The sequence below is a fragment of the Melitaea cinxia genome, chromosome 8, assembly GCF_905220565.1.
Source record: "Melitaea cinxia chromosome 8, ilMelCinx1.1, whole genome shotgun sequence".
NCBI lineage: Eukaryota > Metazoa > Arthropoda > Insecta > Lepidoptera > Nymphalidae > Melitaea > Melitaea cinxia.
The window spans coordinates 14,824,675-14,843,392 of NC_059401.1; the positions used below are offsets into that span (position 1 = coordinate 14,824,675).

The 18,718-nt window shown below is 40.5% G+C and overlaps 1 long non-coding RNA gene across 1 annotated transcript; it reads right to left on the reverse strand.

Annotated features, from left to right (window-relative positions):
- Nucleotides 1-5,943: 5,943 nt before the first annotated feature.
- Nucleotides 5,944-18,683, reverse strand: LOC123655531. The gene is made up of 3 exons (XR_006743421.1): nt 18,614-18,683; nt 6,141-6,152; nt 5,944-5,954 (listed from the first exon to the last, which is right to left on the reverse strand). It is a non-coding gene; the product is annotated as an uncharacterized LOC123655531 (long non-coding RNA).
- Nucleotides 18,684-18,718: the final 35 nt, after the last annotated feature.

Sequence of the window (18,718 nt, forward strand, 5' to 3'; positions counted from 1 at the left end):
AAAAAAAAATGTTATTTTAATGTGACAAAACTCTTGATTTGTAAATAAGTTTTATTAGACTTATTATTGTGCGTTGCAACAACTCATTATTGAATTAATTGTAAATAGAAAAAAATACATTGATATTATTGTATTTTATTTTATATATTTTTAAGAAATTATTTTCCTAAATGTTCAATCAGTATGTTTGCATATGACGTAATACTTTTTAATTTTTATTGAGTGACAATGTCGACGAAATCGAATTTATTATTAATTATTTTTTATAATCTTTTTTTTTTGATTTGACAACACGAAAATAAATAACGTTTAATATTTATAATAGTGGAGGATCCCAAGTAAGAACGACCTCCACTCATCTGCCTACCGTATGAAAATTATATTTTTCACACATATGCTTGATTTGATTGATGAAGGCAAATTTATTGCGAATATGTCTATATCTATATTTGTTTCGTAAGGGTTGCTTTGCAAATCCTTTCTTATGAAAGGTGCAAGACTGTATAGCCATGACCATATTTTTAATTGATATTAGAGAATGTTTAAAGCATTTTTTTTTTTTTTTTTGATAAAATATAATTTTCGTACAGAAATAAGATGGCTGAAGATCAACCTTCTTGAGATTTTAGACATGTGTGTATATTTACATGTGATCTTAAAACAATTAAAATTTACTGGATAGAATAATGTAAGAAAAATATGGTTAAATATATATATAACATTATATCTATATCATATAACATTATATATACATATATAACTTTGTCTAAAAGATATGTATATAAAAATTGTCTTGCCACATTATTTATTAAATATATATTTTTGCATATGATGTATATATACTACCTGTAATGATTTTTATGTTAAGTAAATATACCTTATTAAATGAATTAAATTTTAATGACGCTTACGGGTAAATAGCACAGCTTAGATAAATTTATTAGCGTAGGCTATATAAAGACTTATAGTACACGGCAATATTACTCATCAAGTTTTACAATATTGATCGACTAATTATGGCTTCATAGAGCTATGATACTAAATATTAACAGCCCTCTTTCTTCTTTCTTCTGTTTTTTCTTCTCTGTGTCTATTAAATAGTAGCAAAAGCAACTGCTTATATGTAAGAACTCGTTATTAAATATATAAAGAGTGTAACATTGTTTTTGAATTTGATATGATAAAAGTAAGAAAAATTAGAGATTGCTATTAAAAGTTTTATCAAAGTCAATTCGATAGTACATTGACACCGTTGAACGTTTTTTCACATATAAACAATAATTTTAATAATTGTAATGCTTTATTCATAAAAAATATTTACATACAATAATGAGTTCCCCGGTTCTTGTGATAGGCAAAGAAAATTTCCGACACATCCGTCTCTATACCTACTAAATTGTTTTCGATACTTAAACTACTCTTTACCTACAAATTACCTTTAAAACTTTACTGTATGATTTTTTCAATCTACTGCACTAAACATCCCTTTAATCATAAATATTGAGTGAGTAATTTTAATATTAGTTATAGTAATATCTTTGTATAAAATGCGGTAAACCGTTTCGTCTATGTTAGTAAGCGAATATGATTATTATATAAGTGAGATGCTCTTATTAAACTTTCTATTTTTAATGTAATGTGTCGACACATAGACGATGATCTTAAGCTATAACTTATTTTAAAAGTTTTTAAAGTTATCAAATGATAGCTTGTAAGTTAATATGAATATTGTGTAAGGTAAATATCTATTCTACCGTCCTTAGGTAAAAGGCAATAACCGTTTGTTACTGCTTTTTGTTAAACTTCGATGTCATTACAATTCTAAAATATGTCATTAAAAATTATAAACTATTCTACTAAACCTTTATTCATATTATAATGCTATTTATTTTATTTTTCTCAGATTTGGATATTTACTATATTGCCTTTTACCTAAGCAATAGTTAATTATTATTGATGATAGGATAGTAAGTTAGTTTGTTTTGTAATAATATTTCGGTTCTACACTACAGAGTGCAAATAAAACGAATTTGGCAAACAAAATTTAATTAAATTTAAGTTATTATCGGCACAAATGTTGAGCGCTGACCTTCAACTTTACTTCAACGTTGAATAATACATACATATTCTTACTTTGATATTTTATTATTTTTTATAATTTTTTTATTACTGATTTAAACTCTTTCTCTTTGCCATCCTTGTACGATGTGCAAAACGATCCTCACGCTCGCCGAGCGCTCAATATCATTGCCTATATTTGTATTTCTTTACCCTAATTTCTGTGCCCTATACGTATTACTTTTTTATTGCAAACAAAATTACAGTAAATATTTGTGAAAATTTTATACATCTCCAACTTTAATAGTGTTTTCATAAAAAAATTTTTTAAGTTTAGATTGATATGAAACGTAATCACTTTAGTAAATTAATTAGATTTAATCATTAAGAAAATTTGTAAATATAGTAAAAGGTCGAATGCCTCATGAAAGTCTCAATAAAAGTAACGCGTAGATTTTAAATAGTGTTTAGATTAAATTAATGTGTTGTTGGTGGAACTAGGACATTAAACTACATTTATAAATGATGTAAAGAAATATTTTTTTTAAAAACGAAAAAAAAAAATAAGAAAAAATAAAAGTAGAAATCCGCTTCTAATTAATTATTTTATATAGTAATGAGTAAAATCTATTTCGCTTTTGTAAAAAAATAGCTTATGTAAAAATTTTATTAATATTTATAATACATTTGATTTTCGAATTATAACCTTTATTTTATTTTTTTGGAGTACAAAATAAACCCGTAATCTCAAAAAATTTTTAGTGCCTATTATTTTTATTATTTTATTATATATGTACGTACATTTTGGTATGGTATATTTTAATGCGTAATTACATAATGCTTTTCTATTTATTTTTTTAAATTATATATACGATTTTTTATGCTAATAATTTAAGGCATTGTATCCATATTAATGTTTGTAATCTGTGCTACATTCCGTTAAAAATAGGATCACATGTAAATGTATATTACAATAATTATTATTAGCATTTTACTATGCGTTAATTTAAAAAAAAAAAAAAAAAAACATTTTAATGTCTTTATCGTTTATATGTCAACAATTAGAAAAAAACTCCAGTAGACATATAAAGGTTGATGTAGTTCGCAATACCCATTCCGTCTTAGAGTAGTATTAAATATTTTAAATGTATTTCATATAAGAGTACATAATACATAATGTGTAGTAGATCTCAAATTATTTTATAAGACAATTTTAATATTTGTGCTTACAACAATATAGAGATGATTTTATTTTTATTTGCTTTACAGATTTACATTTTTTTCAGAGTTTACTATTAAGAATACATTAATATCAAAATAAAAAATTTTCTAGACGTATTGTAAGCTCAAATCTTGGTGTAGCTTCATCAATAATGCTTATTATTTAAATATAATTAGTTTTTAAATCGTGATTCAGTGTTACCAGAAATAAAATTTAATATCAATTATTCTTATTTATATAGTTCATTCAGTTAATTATTATAATTACTTTATCGTAATTATTTTTAATACTTTGTTTGAAATGGAAAAAATGATCAACATTGTTTCAATTTTTTGTATAAACTTTTAATAGGTGCTTATATAGCTGTTAATGTCTATTTTTATTATATTATGTAAGCAAAAAAAAAAAAATGATTAGATTTTCCAAAAAAATAAATAAATCTAGTAATTTTGATAATCTAAACAATGTTCACTAATGTAATGACATATCCTATTATTTGTGTCAATAAAATGTTATATAATTATTATGTGTTTCGTTTTTTTACTTTTTAGTAACCCTAAAGTACCATCATTTTTCAGTCTATTTTCAAAAATTATTATAATAATAATAATAATAAATACTCTTTATTGTACACCACAAAGAAACATTACAAAAAAGTGATACATGAAAAGAAAGATGTACAAAGGCGGTCTTATCGCTAAGAGCGATTTCTTCCAGACAACCTTTGGGCATAGGACATAGCGAAGAAAAAGAGAAGCGGGAGGGAAGTGTACAAATAGTTGATAAAGAATTGGCGTATAGTTAACAAGCAGTATGATATTAACAGAAGTAAATATACATATACACATACATATACACACAATATACATACACATACATATATACAAATAAATATATACATATATACTACATAAACAAATACTACATTATATATTTTTGAAGCTGATAATGATATTTATGAGGTATTTAGTGACAAAAAATGCGCCTTTAGATATTTTTTAAAACAAGCAAGAGATTGAGCTTTTCTTATAGAGAAAGGAAGAGAGTTCCAAAGTTGTACAGCTTTAACAGAAAAGGAGTTTGAATAAAAGGAAGTAGTATGAGAAGGAGTTTTGAGTGTTAAGGTTGAAGATGACCTGAGGGAACGTTCATGAGTGTCACAGAGAAACTCAAAGCGATTTTTTAGATAAAGCGGTGTATCTGGATGGAAAAGTACACAATATAGTAAAGAAAGGATGTGAGTATTCCTGCGAAAGCGGATAGGGAGCCACTTGAGTTGATTGCGAAAATCGGAGACATGGTCATATTTGCGAAGACCAAATATGAACCGTATGCAGAGATTCTGGATGCGCTCAAGCTTATTTAACTGCTCCTCTTTAAGATCTAGGTAACAAATATCAGCATAGTCAAGAATCGGTAGTAGGAGTGACTGTGCTAACGCAATTTTGGTAGGGATAGGAAGAAAATATTGAAGCCGGCGGAGGGATCCGATAGCTGCGAATAATTAATTGTATATCTTGTTTTTTTGGAAGAGTCCTAATTGGTAAACAAACCGCTGTCAATCGTAATTCACGTTTTTTCCGCATTTATCACTCACTTTCACAACATATTAGCTTACGGACACTTGTAAAACTCCATTTACTATTTATTTCACTAAAAACAAATATCAATTTATCATTTTAAACACATAAAAACTACAAAATACGAATTCCGAGAGTACAGATAACTAATATTTTCGAATATGACATTTCAATATCTTTTTTTATAAGGCAAATAGGGATGTGGTCATAATATTTTTAGAAGTGAATGAGTATAAGTGAATGAACAGCATGAGCGATAAAATAGGCCATGTTCTTTAACTATATTTTAAAATTTCACGAATTATAACTTGTTAAATAATATTACAGTAAAGCGATTTGTTATTTATTTGTATTTTGTTATTAATTGTTTTTTTTTCTTCTTTTTTTTATGTTGAGCGCACAAAAAAAATGCTTACAAAATATTGCAAATGTCAATCATTTATGGTAAAGTGTTCATTGTAAAGGTTTTATTTTATAATATGAATATTTCTGAATATCAATTTCATCCTGAACATTATTAATGCTATCCCATATAATATTAAAGTATACCACATAGCAACGGCATAAACGTTTACTGTAGTTCACAGGAAAAATATTTGAGACTTTAGGATGAGACTTAAGATTACCCAATGAGAGCTTCGTGGAGTACAATGTTATTAGTCCTTTTTTTAGATGTTAGAGAGAGTGTGCCGCCGGCGCAAGGTTTTTTATTCATAGTCAATACAAATAATGTGACAATAATATTAATAGGGTCGACTTTTTTTAGACACAGGCGGCCCCTTTATTTTGTTGTAAATTTTATTTTTGGCTTTTTTTTTACCGACCATATCACATAAACGAAATATATAGGGGACTGTCCACTTTGTATGGGGGTTTCGGCCCCGAGTGGACAGTCACTGAGAATAATAATTATATATTAAGTTAGTAGTACTAACAAGTATGAATTAGAAAAATGATATAGTTTTGTATCCAGGTGTTTCATTTTTTGTTTTTTTGTGGATAATTACAAGAAGGTTTCTGAAATAAAAAATCATTGTTTTGTTATTTTTGTTTTACTAATCGGATTCGTACGTTAACAGAATGTTATCTAAAAACTAGGCAGGTAGATTTATAAAATCTTGAAACCTTTTTCAGCCCAAAAACCAAATAATTTCATGACATGGCCACAACAACCTACTGTCCGTCGACCAACCATGCAGTTGCAATAATATTTTTTTATGGCTTCTCTGCCTGACCTTTATTGTTTACATATAAAATAAATACAAAATATATTTTCCTACTTATGAATATGCCTACTGTGTATTTTACGTCGCAGTAGTGATGAATTCTCGGTTGACGGAAAACCTTATTTTGCTATATCACCATGAAAGCAACATCGAAGTCAAATGAATGTATGAAGCAAAAGTCTGTAGTTTAGGGTTGCCATAATAAATAATATTTTCAATAAACAAATAAATCGATTAAATCGATAATCGAATTTAATATAATTAATTGCTTGCTTTTTATTTAGTCAATAACAATGTTTCTAAAATAGTTTATTTTTCACCAAAGTTAAATGTTTTTTTACTAAATACACTTCTATAGACCTTTTTTAGACTTTTTTCTTATTAATTCGATTTAACAATACTTTTAATCGATTTTAACAAATAATTGATTTAAAAATATTTTAAAATCGATTGTTCGTTAATAATAATTGTTTGTTTAATACTGGCAACGTGTTGTAATCAAATCACCAACCGAAAATAAACTAGAAGTATATAATTAATGAATTAAAATACTTATTAAATAAACTTTTCATCAGTTTATATTGATAAAACTGCAATTCACGAATAAACATGATTTAATTTATGAAAATTATTGGTATATTTGTTTTTTTGTATGAATTCTGCTCACCTTGGGCCAAAATGGACAGTCCCCTTTGTTGCCTTTTATGCTCGATGCTCGATTAATATTTTTTTTTCGTAATTCTGTACCTCTACTAATTCTTAGCAAAATTATTTAATATATTATTAGTTTTTGAAATAATTTCAGCAATATGGTATCATTAAATATTTCGATGTTAAATTAATTTTACTTTGTCTATGGCTTATTGATATTGTTCATTCATTTGCTCTTTGTGTCACTTCACTAAGCTACACTATACTCTAATTGTCTGTGGTCATAAGTACGCCATATTTGTTTACCAATTAGGACAATTCCAAAAAAACAGACCTTACTCTAATTATATTGCCCCTATACTTTCATACATTATTATGTAACTCAGTTAATACTGTTTCAAAATATATAAGTTTTACCGGGTATCCAACTATTAAACCAAAACTTTGCTACGGTGATTTCTTTCTATCATTGAAAAAAAAAACTTCGACAGCCTTCTAAAGCAGAACCAGTGGCGTAGCGTAGTGGGGGCGGGGGGGGCGGCCCGCCCCGGGCGACACTTTTTAGGGGGCGGCAAAATTGAACAACACTTAAATAATAAAAACAATTAGTAAATACTAGCGGCCCGGTACGTGCTTCGCTACGTATAAAGTGAAATAATAAAAAAAAATTACATCAAATTCACTTATTAATACAAAAAAATATATATATATATATTAATTGCTAGGCTATTTTAAAACTTAATCCAAGACATTTGGATAAACAGTATTTTTTGTTTTTCCATTTTGAGAAGCAATAGTCGAAGACTTTTTCGTAGTCCACAAATGCCATACACAGCGGCTGATTATATTCTTCCGTCTTTTGTATAATCTACCGAACAGTATGGATGTGGTGTTTACAGTGCTGTAGTCATTTCAAAACTCCGCTGCTCCGGTAGTTGGAATTCGTCGAGTCTTCTGGCAAGACGATTCGTAACAACACTCGAAAACAGCTTATAGATATGGCTCAGAAGTGAGATCGATGTGTAATTCTTTGACAGAGACTTGTCGCCTCTCTTAAAGAACAGCACCAAACACACTGGACCACACCTCTGGCGTGGTACCTCGGTGGGTGACGGCGTGAAAGAGTCTCGCCAAGACTTTTAGGGCAGGTCGCCCTGTGGCTTTAAGTAGCTCAGTCGTAACTACGTCATCCCTATTCTGCTCAATCAGAGTAGCAATCTCTCTCGTATTTGAGCAGTGGAGGTCTTGGCGTACAAGTTTTCGTATCTTCTTGGAAAGAGCCCTCTGTTCTGGCGAAGCTGCTTGAGCAGTGAGCAACTCGCGCCTCCGCCACATTAGATCCAAGGCTTCGGAAGAGAGTTGGACTGCTTTGTTGACTTCGTCGGCGGAAAGTGCCTACGACCTAGTGTACACACCGTCATCACCACGTTGTCGGTCATCTCTTCCACGTTGCCAGTAGTTTCCAGCGAATCGAATCGGTTTCGAAGTTCCCATTGAAACTGCTCGGAGCCACATAGTAATTGGGGCAGCGTACGTCGGAGAGTAGATTTCACTAAGCGGGCCCGCTCTTTTCGAAAGATATATATTTAAAGTGCTCCGCAATAGCCGGTGGTTACTGCCAGTGTTAAACCAATTAACCAAGGAGACATCTCTGAATATATGCCTTTTATCCGCTATGATGAATCTATCTCGTTCCTCATCATAGTGTTGGGGCTTTGCCATGTAGGTACACCGCCTTTGGGGCTTCTTCTCAAAAAACTGAATTCATCAAGAAGAGCCCCTCTGACTCGTAGTAGTTGACGAGCATCTGCCTCCTGCGATTCCTGTGCCCCTACCCGTGTGGTCCGATCCTCGATTCGTCGCGGTCTTGTATTCCCACTTTAGCGTTGAAGTCTCCCATAACAACGTTGTAGAAGGCCGAAGTAGTCCCATGCATGGCCCTAGTAATATCGTCACACAAGGCTTCGACTTCATTGTCAGATTGTGCTGAGGTCGGCGCATAGAGCTAGAGATAAGAGTATCACTTCTAGGGAGTACCTGTCAGTGAGTTTAAGTACAAGGTACGCTACCCGGTTCGACACATTGCTGACTTCCACAACGTTGTTAGTGAGAGTCTTGTGGACCAGAAAATCGACGCCACCTTGGGAAAGCCCATCACCTTCACGGAAGCAGAACAAGTGCCCGGAGTCCAGGATCATCGTGTCTTCGCCCTCTCTTCAAACTTCAGACAACCCCAGTATACTTCACTTAAGTTTAAGTTTAAGACTCGATTTTACTTCCAGTTCGGTAAAGTTGTGGTCCAGCCGTAACATGCCTCCATTATACGTAACCGGTACGTAGTACCTGTAATTTTGAGTGGCAGCCTCCCGTATCCCGGTCATCCTCAGCACCCTCCGCCCCACCGTTACCGCGGCCGCTGCTGTAGCCGGGAATAGTGGGGCTACCGACAACTGAGGGCCTAAAATTCTACCGCGAACTCATGAGGGTTTTTGCCCATAGTCACTACGCTGGGCAGGCGGGTTAGTGACCGCAGGGCTAGCTTTGTCGCACCGAAGACGCTGCTGCTCGTCTTCGGTTGTGTATTTAAAAAGCTAGCTGTAGGATGGCTATACCGCCATCGGTCGGCTTCACTAGTTCCACAGTGGTATTGGAACTTTGCTATTTCGTATTATTAACTAGCTGACCCGGCAAACGTTGTTTTGCCAATAAACTATCTACTATAAGTGTGCGGGGATTTACTTATAAACGAAAGCGTTGTAGACAATGAAAGTATGCTTTATTTAGTGCACAGAAAAATTAAAATAATACGTATAACAGTCACTACTACGATCGGTACACAAATAAAACAAAAAAAAAAACAATGGCCGAAAACAGTATAGTGAGTAAGACAGGAGACCGGCATTATTGTCATCCCCGTGATGTTTGCTGGATGAGAGGTGACAACGTAATGTAGACCTCTAGCGGGGATAACTGATCGATTGATAGTTATCGACCGGCGAAGGCAGGAGATCAAATTGAATTGAGAAAAAAATCACAATTAAAGGAAATTATTAAAAATAATAAAAAATAAAAATTGCGATGGAAAAATAGGACTTGATCGTAGAAACGTTGAAAATTACGAGTAATATAATTTTTTTTTTTATTCTAAGTCATGACAAAATAAATATAAAAATCCTGCCAAAAAAAAATAAAGTTTATAATTAACAAATAAAATATAGGGGTTGATCGTAGAAGGTTGAAAATTTAGGGTTGTATGTATTTTTTAATGATGTATCATAAAAAAATAAAAATATAAATAATTCATCTAAAAATAAAAAAATAAAATAAAAAAATTAGGGGTGGACTACAGTTAACATTTAGGGGGATGAAAAATAGATGTTGTTCGATTCTCAGACCTACCCAATATGCACACAAAACTTCATGAGAATCGGTCTAGCCTTTCGGAGGAGTTTAACTACAAACACCGCGACACGAGAATTTTATATATTAGATTAATTTATTTATTTTACATGAAATAGTTAATAATGATCACTAATCTAATAAAATCTAATAGGGGGAGTCCCCAAGTGTTTATAGCTACGTCCTCGTCGTCTCCCCTGGACCCTGTCCTGACCCCGGTAACGCAGGTGGCAGGCAGGTGACTGAACGCTGTAAGCTGTACTTGGCTGTGGTTTGTTCTGTCCGTGTGACTACGATTGTGAAACGATGCTTCCTCTACGCGAGAGCAGAGGTGGAGCTACCAAGGGCCCTTCTCAGGGCCAACCCAACGGCCCTTCTCAGGGCCAACCCAACGGCCCTTCTCAGGGCCAACCCAACGGCCCTTCTCAGGGCCAACCCAACGGCCCTTCTCAGGGCCAACCCAAAGGCCCTTCTCAGGGCCAGTCGCAAGGAGATATCGAGGTCTTGGAGGACATCTCCATCACCTCGTTGTCTGAGTCGGAGCTGGGGCGAAAGCGCCTTTACTCGGGAGGCTCAGAAAACTCCGGCACGGAGATAGAGATGGGAGCGAGCGTGGGGGCTAGGTCCCGGCCAGCGGCCAAGAGGGGCAAGGCACCCACACTTACGGGCGCCAGAGCAGCTCTGAGAGAGCGTGTGGAGAAAGACCGAGAGAACGAGTTCGAGACGTCCCTTCTCAAGAGAGTATACAGGAAGGAGAAGGTGGTGGGGGGTCACATGGAGGAGACCCCTATCGAGTTGGACGATATCGAGAACCGGGGGGCTGAGGAGCTGAGGGTGGCTTCTGTGGCCAACCTCAATTTAATCCTCGGCCTGACTGGGAAGTCGGTCAACCTGAAGGGGGGTTATGCCGCCAAAATTAGAAGGGCCGCCGGCGCCATTAGGGACATGCTGGAGTCCCTAGTGGTCCGCAACGAGACGGACGAAGTCCGAAGACTGAAGGCGGACATCTGTCGGCTCACTCGGGAGCTGGAACTGAGCCGTGAGGAGGTGCGGGCTTACAGACGGGAGTTCGAGGACAGCCGCAAAAAGGTGGCTGAATCCACGAGTGCAAAGGAGCCTGCCGACTTAATGCAGGACATAGCTGTTATGGTCGGCAACATTGTGGACGATCGCATGACGGCTCTTCAGCTCCCGGCTGCCCCTCCTTGCGGCCCCGCAAGGACTGGGGACAGTAGACCGCTAGCGCGAGCCACGAGGGCCTCCGGTGTGGACAATGACAGAATGACGGCGGCCTCTAGCGCAAGAGCGGGTGCGCAATTAAACTCGGAGGAACTCCCCACCCTCCCCAAAGCGTTGAGAAAAGGAAAGGGGAAGGGAAAGGGTAAGGGGAAGGGAACGGTTAAGGAGGTGGAATGGACCGCGTACGGTCCCTCCTCCTCAAAGGATGCTGCTCCTCAAGGGAAGGAGGGAGAGGGGGCGAAACCCCAGGAGGAACCGTCGACTAGCTGGACGGAAGTCGTCCGTCGCAAAAAGGCGGCGAAAAAACGGACGGATTCAGCTCCGCTGGCGAATAACCCAGCGAGCAAGAAAACGGCGGCGTCAACGCCGCCCGTCAAGAAGGAGGCCCCAAAGCCCAAGCTGGCGCTCCCCCGCTCAGCGGCCGTAATAGTAAAGTTACGGCCGGAGGCAGCAGCCAGGGGGGCCACGTACGGGTCGATATTGCTCAAGGCCGAGAGCAGTATCGACCTCGAGGAGATGGGAATCGGCCCGCTCCGGATCCGCCAATCGGCGACCGGGGCGCGCCTCATCGAAGTGCCCGGCTCCACGAGCGGTGAGAAAGCCGATGCCCTCGCCGCTCGGTTAAAGGAGGCCTTGGCTGAGGAGGCGGAGGTGCTCAGGCCTGAGAAGACGGCGGAGATAAGAATCTCAGGCCTGAGCGACGCTGTCACTGCGGAGCGCCTGGCTACCGTGGTGGCGAAGGAGGGGGGCTGTTCCCCGGGGCAAGTCCACGTGAGAAATATCCGCGTAGGACAAATAGGCTCGGGGACAGCCCACATTGAGCTCCCGGCGGTGGCAGGGAAAAAACTGCTGCAGGCCGGGAGCATAGCGGTGGGGTGGAGCAGGGGAGTCATCCACCTCCTGCAGGCACGTCCTAGGCACTGTTTCCGCTGCCTGGGACTAGGGCACGTTGGTGCCACGTGCCCAGCTGGCACTGATCGCAGCACACTGTGCTATCGCTGTGGTCAGGCTGGCCACAAAGCCGCCGGGTGCTCGGCCGCCGCTCGTTGCGCGGTGTGCGCGGACGCTGATAGGCCAGCGGGCCACGTGATGGGGGGCATAGCGTGTAAGCCCCCATCAACTCGTGGGAAGTTCCCCCCGCAAATATCCCAAGGGGGGAACTGCGTGGTGTCGGCAGATGCTGAGATGACTGAATAATGCCCGGGCATCTCAGCGTCCTCCAGGCGAACGTCAACCACTCCGCTGGGGCCCAGGACCTTTTCCTGCAGTCCATGGCGGAGTGGTGTGTTGACGTCGGAATCGTTGCCGAGCCATATGCCGTGCCTCTTTGCCCACAATGGGCGGGAGACACCGAGGGTTTGGTGGCGATCGTGGTGAGGCCTGGAGCCGGACCCCCACTCGTCATCAAGGCGAGGGGCCACGGGTATGTGGCGGCGGTTCGGGGAGGGGTGGCTTTCGTCGGAGTCTACTTCTCCCCGAACCGTGACCTGGCGGCTCTGGAACGGTTTCTCGACGTTCTGGGGCCACTGGTGGGGCAGCTAGCTCCACTTCATGTGTTCGTAGCCGGCGACCTCAACGCCAAGTCCACGGCTTGGGGTAACCCGGTTACGAACCCAAAAGGGAGGGAGGTGGAGGAGTGGGCTCTTGCTGCCGGACTGTCCCTGCTCAATGTTGGGGCAGTCCAGACGTGCGTGCGTTGGTCGGGAGGTTCCGTGGTTGACGTCACGTTCGCCACGCCAGCCATCGCACGCAGAGTGGAGGGGTGGAGGGTGGAGACGGAGGTGGAGACTCTCTCGGACCATCGATATATAAGGTTCGAGGTGTCTCCAGCTCCCGTACGTCCGGCGTTGTTGTCGTCATCAACGTCGTCCATTGGGCGTAGCCAGTTTCCGCGTTGGGCTCTCTCCAAGCTCAACCGGGAACTGGCTGAGGAGGCCGCAATCATCGGCCGCTGGAGTCTTCCGCCGCTTATGGAGTTTGGGGTGGATGAGGCGGCTAACCGGCTCTGCGACGTATTTACTGCTGTCAGCAGAGCGGCCATGCCACTCGCGAAGCGTCCACCCCTGCGGCGGGCGCTCTACTGGTGGTCGGCCGAGATAGCCGGTCTCCGGGCCGCCTGCAACGGGGCCAGGAGGCAATATACTCGGAGCAGGCGGAGACGCCCCCAGGACGTGGACAGGGACGACAGGCTGCGCAGGATCTACGTGGAGAAAAGGAAGATCCTGCAGCAGGCCATATGCCGAGCCAAGGAAGAGGCCTGGCTGGAGCTAGTTGGGGGGTCTGGAGAGAGACCCCTGGGGCCGACCGTATATTTGGGCGCGAAACAAGCTCCGCGCCCATTCGGCCCCCATCAGCGAAACGCTCCAGCCGGAGCAACTCGGGAGGATCGTCGGGGAACTCTTTCCCGACGAACCCGAGGGCTTCGTGCCCCCCAGGATGGCTCGGCAGACGCCGGACGAGGAGGAGGGTGTTCCCCCACCCGTCACAGAGGCTGAAATGGAGGCGGCGTTGTCCCGCCTTCGGAGTAAGAAGAGGGCGCCGGGTCCAGACGGGGTGCACGGGAGAGTACTTGCGATCGCTCTCGGGCACCTCGGCAACAGCCTCCGGGAACTTTTTGACCGCTGCCTGCGGTCTGGTCAGTTCCCGGGGGCCTGGAAGGAGGGTCGGCTCTGCCTACTTCCTAAGGCAGGGCGGACCCCGGACTCGGCTTCGTCGGTGCGACCGGTGGTGTTGCTGAACGAAGCTGGGAAACTCTTGGAGAGAATAGTGGCTTCCCGGCTCGTTCAGCACCTGGAGGAGGGCTCGGGACCCGGACTCTCGGAATCCCAATTCGGGTTTCGAGCGCGCCGGTCGACCATCGACGCCCTCAAACGCCTGCGGGCGGTGACGGGTGAGGCGGAACAAGGGAGGGAGGTGGTGGTCGCGGTGTCGTTGGACATCGCGAACGCCTTCAACAGCCTCCCGCACGCAGTGATACGGGAGGCACTGAAATTCTTCGGAGTGCCCCCGTATCTAGGGAGGCTGTTGGAGGCGTACCTCTCCGATCGGAAAGTAGGCCTCGAGAATCGGTCGGGGTCCGTGGAGTGGCGGCGAGTCGGCTGTGGTGTCCCGCAAGGATCGGTGCTGGGCCCGATCTTGTGGGACATTGGTTACGACTGGGTCCTGCGAGGCCGTCTCCTCCCCGGGATGGGTGTCATCTGCTACGCGGATGACACCCTCGTTTACTCTCGGGGACGAGACTACAAGGAGGCGGCGCAGCTGGCCGAGGTCGGACTCGACCTCGTGATCAGCCGCATAAAGAGTTTGGGGCTTCGGGTCAGAATTGACAAAACCGAAGCCCTCCTCTTCCGCGGGACCGGACGCAAGGGACCCCCACCGGGGGCTACCCTACAGATCGGAGAGGGGAGGGTCAGGATGAGCTCCCAAATCAAATATCTGGGGCTCATCCTTGACGGAGGGTGGACCTTCGGCCCACACTTCGCTGTGGTGGGACCGAAGGTCGTGAAGGTGGCGAGTGCACTGGGCAGACTCCTCCCGAACCTCGGAGGACCCAGCGCCGCCTGCAGGCAGCTATATTCCGGAATCTGCCGGAGTATGGCGACGTACGGTGCCCCGGTTTGGGCGGATCGCCTCACTGCGAGGAATAAGGCCGCGCTGCGGTCTGCGCAGAGGATCATCGCGGTGAGGGTGATCCGGGGGTACCGTACGGTATCGTGGGCTGCAGCTACTGCTCTAGCCGGCGATCCCCCGTGGGAACTCGTGGCGGAGGTCCTTGCCGAGACCTACTCATACGTCTCGGGTAGGAGGGCTCTCGGTGAGAACCCCACGTTGGACGGGATCCTACGGGTGCGCCGGATGGGGCAAGAAGCACTAATGCGGAGGTGGGGGGAGGACCTGGCGGAGCAGCCGTATGGCACACGCGTAACGGCTGCCTTGCGCCCGGTCCTTGAGCGGTGGATGCGCCGTAAGCGCAAACCCCTCACCTTCCGTCTGACGCAGGTTCTCACCGGGCACGGTTGCTTTGGTGAATACTTGTGTCGGACGGCCCAAAGGGAGCCGACGACTGAATGTCACGATTGTGGCGCGGCGGTGGACTCTGCCCAGCACACCCTCGAGGTGTGCCCGAGATGGGCGGCGCTACGTCGCGATCTGACGACAGTCCTCGGAGGGGACTTGTCACTGCCGAGCGTTATCACCGCGATGCTCGGCGACGACGAGTCCTGGAAGGCGATGGTCTCCTTCTGCGAGACAGTAATGTCCCAGAAGGAGAACGACGAGCGGATGAGAGAGGGGGCCGCCGACGAGGCCTCCGTCCGCAGGCGACGAACGGGGGTGCGTAGGAGGCGCTACTTAATGCGTTTCCAGTAACGCCCCTGTGCCCGTGTCGGGCCGGGATGGGAACCCGGTCCTGCTAGACATGGCGTCGTCGGGATTGTTCAGAGGTGAGCCGGACAGTCCCATGGAGGAGAAGTCTGGTCTTTTCGCCGAGGCCAGCCTGTCGCTGGAGGGATCCTGTTGCCTGCAGATCCGGGACCCTCCAATTAAAGCGGCTGAAGGCTCCCGCAGGGGTTTTGGTCGGTAGTGCACCCCCAAGTGCTAAGCCGACATACGGTCTAGGAATGCCTACCCGGGCATTCTGGATATCACCCGTAAATGGGTTACCCTGCGATATCAAAAAAAAAAAAAAAAATAAAAAAAAAAAATCTAATAAGTACTATTAATTATTTTGTATTGTTATTTAATTGATTGAAATTTTGATTTGGGCAAATTGAGATAAGGATTAATGAATTTTGCATGGAATTACATAAAGCTTTATCATTATTATTATTATTATTGGAACTTTCTATCCCTTAGTCACCTCTTACGACACCTACGGGATGAAAGGGGGTGGCTAAATTCTATATGTCGTAGCCACTCATCTAAGTAAGTTTTAGTATACTTTAAATTGAAATACCTAAATAATGGGGCGGCAAAATTTTCTTCCGCCCCGGGCGGCCGACAACCACGCTTGCCACTGAGCAGAACCTCCCTAAATGCTACAGAATCAATCTCTAATCAGTGTTATATATAAATACAAGCTGAACCCGCAAACGTTGTTTAGCTATATATGTTATTATAACTTAGGGGTATGAAAAATAGACGGCCGATTCTCAGACCTACTCGATATGCACACAAAATTTCATAAAAATCGGTCGAGCTGTTTCGGAGGTGTATGGTAACTAACATTGTGACACGAGAATTTTATATATAAGATATCTTTGAAGCAGTAATAACTGAGCGTTGTGTTCCTATGGTGTCGGTGTGGCTACGGTAACTGTTTACCAACAGACGGATGGTATGATGTTTTGCCATCTTTATAGTATATAATGGTTTTTACAGCGTAAAATGTTTAAAACTTTGATCTTGCCTATTTAAATTTATATTTTTATCTCCCAAATAGTATTTTCGAATTCATTTTTGTGTAAGATATTTTCGTTTCGCAACATGCATAACCAAGCTATAGTTTTTCTGGCCTAGAGTATCAGAAACACTCTCTGTAAGTAGAAAATAAAACAAGGACGATATCAGTCAATTCCTTTAATAAATAATGTCATGTAAAAATAAAATCACAATTTATGACTAATAAAAATGAGAATGATCTTAACGAACTAAGATTAAACATAACATGGAGCGATAAGTATTCATTTTACCAACATTCCAGGCACCATTGGTCATTGATCACTACAAAATGTCTTTCTATACCATACCCATTACTTGATCTACATTTTGAAGTGAAAACAATATAATTTAAAGCAAATATTTTATGCATCTTAGGGTCACTTTTTCATTTAATATACTAAAATTTTAAATTTCACATTTGCGAATGGAAAGATCCCATAAATATAGTGGAAAAAAAATATCTGTTGGATACTGTCATACCGCAAATAGCGTTATCCACAACCTAGAAACAGGCCCTAAGTTATTTGCCATTAAATCTTATACTAAAATCCATGCATTATAATACAATAAATATATCGTTTTCTGGGTAAAAATGTTTTTTTTTTTTTTCAAATAATATAAGGTACAAGGTAGCAAATTATAAAATTTAATTTGAATATAATTAGAAATTAATATAAATGGATATCTCAAAGATATACTAATTGCCATTATATCAATTACTACACGCACCGATGTATAATTTTTTTTAACAAAAAACAAAAAAGACCTACTGATGTAGGTTCCACCATAATTATACCAATAATTAAATACATTGCATAACCCTGATTAAATTAACACACAAAGAAGATATTTTGTCTTATTTTAACGTATTGAACCCAAAAATCAGTCAAAAAAGTTTTTGTAAGACTTGACAGTTGATTTTTCTTTACATTTATATAAAAAATCAGCTTATATACATTTTAAAGCCTCATTGCTCTTTACTATAACTATATATTCGTTTTTATTTTTAATAACTATAAAACATTGAGCTCGGCTTGTGTCGTTGCCTTAACTACAGCAGTAGTCTAAAAATAGTCAAAATTTACAAGTTAAGTATTCGTAGTCAGTTTTTGTAAGAATTTGTTTGCTTTGAAATGTAAGTACTTATTTGAATTTTTTGTTTATCCGTTTTGTTTGTACACATGTCGTATAAGTACAATGTATGGTTACAATTATTTTACACTATAACAAATAAATTCTTTTAGTTAAAGATTTCGACTACGAACATCTCACTTGTACCAACAGGACAATATTACATGACATACTATTAACATATTTTTTTCAAACATGCAATTTTGTGATTACGACTAAAACATTTTAATGGTCTTTTTCTATGATCTATCGATCTGTATATTTTAACACGATATGTATGAAATTTAAGAGAAAACATCAAATTTTTTTTATATATAATACAATTTAGAAATCGATTGATAATTTTAATAAGTTATTTCATTTTATCATTCATATGTAATCATTTATTTTTATTTTGGATGACTTTACAGACTAATAAATAGAGATGAAACAGATAGCACAGCCGGATATCGGATAACGGATATTCGGCTGCCGAATACCCAGCTATCTATTACATTACACCAGATCAAGTTATTGCTAGACTTAAATTTATGGTTTGGAAGCTCTTTAATTTTCTCCAGTTATCAGAATGTTTAACTGTAAAAAAAATCCTTATAAATGATGAAATTTAATGATCGTCCATTTTATTCTGGAAAAAATTACGCGTAAGTTGCAGAAATGGTCAATACAATACCGCGAAAATGTGTTTTTATTTTAGTCCAGAAATGAATGAACAAAGGGTTTAAGGACTAATTATTTTATTTGAACTTTATAATATAGTAATTATTTATTGC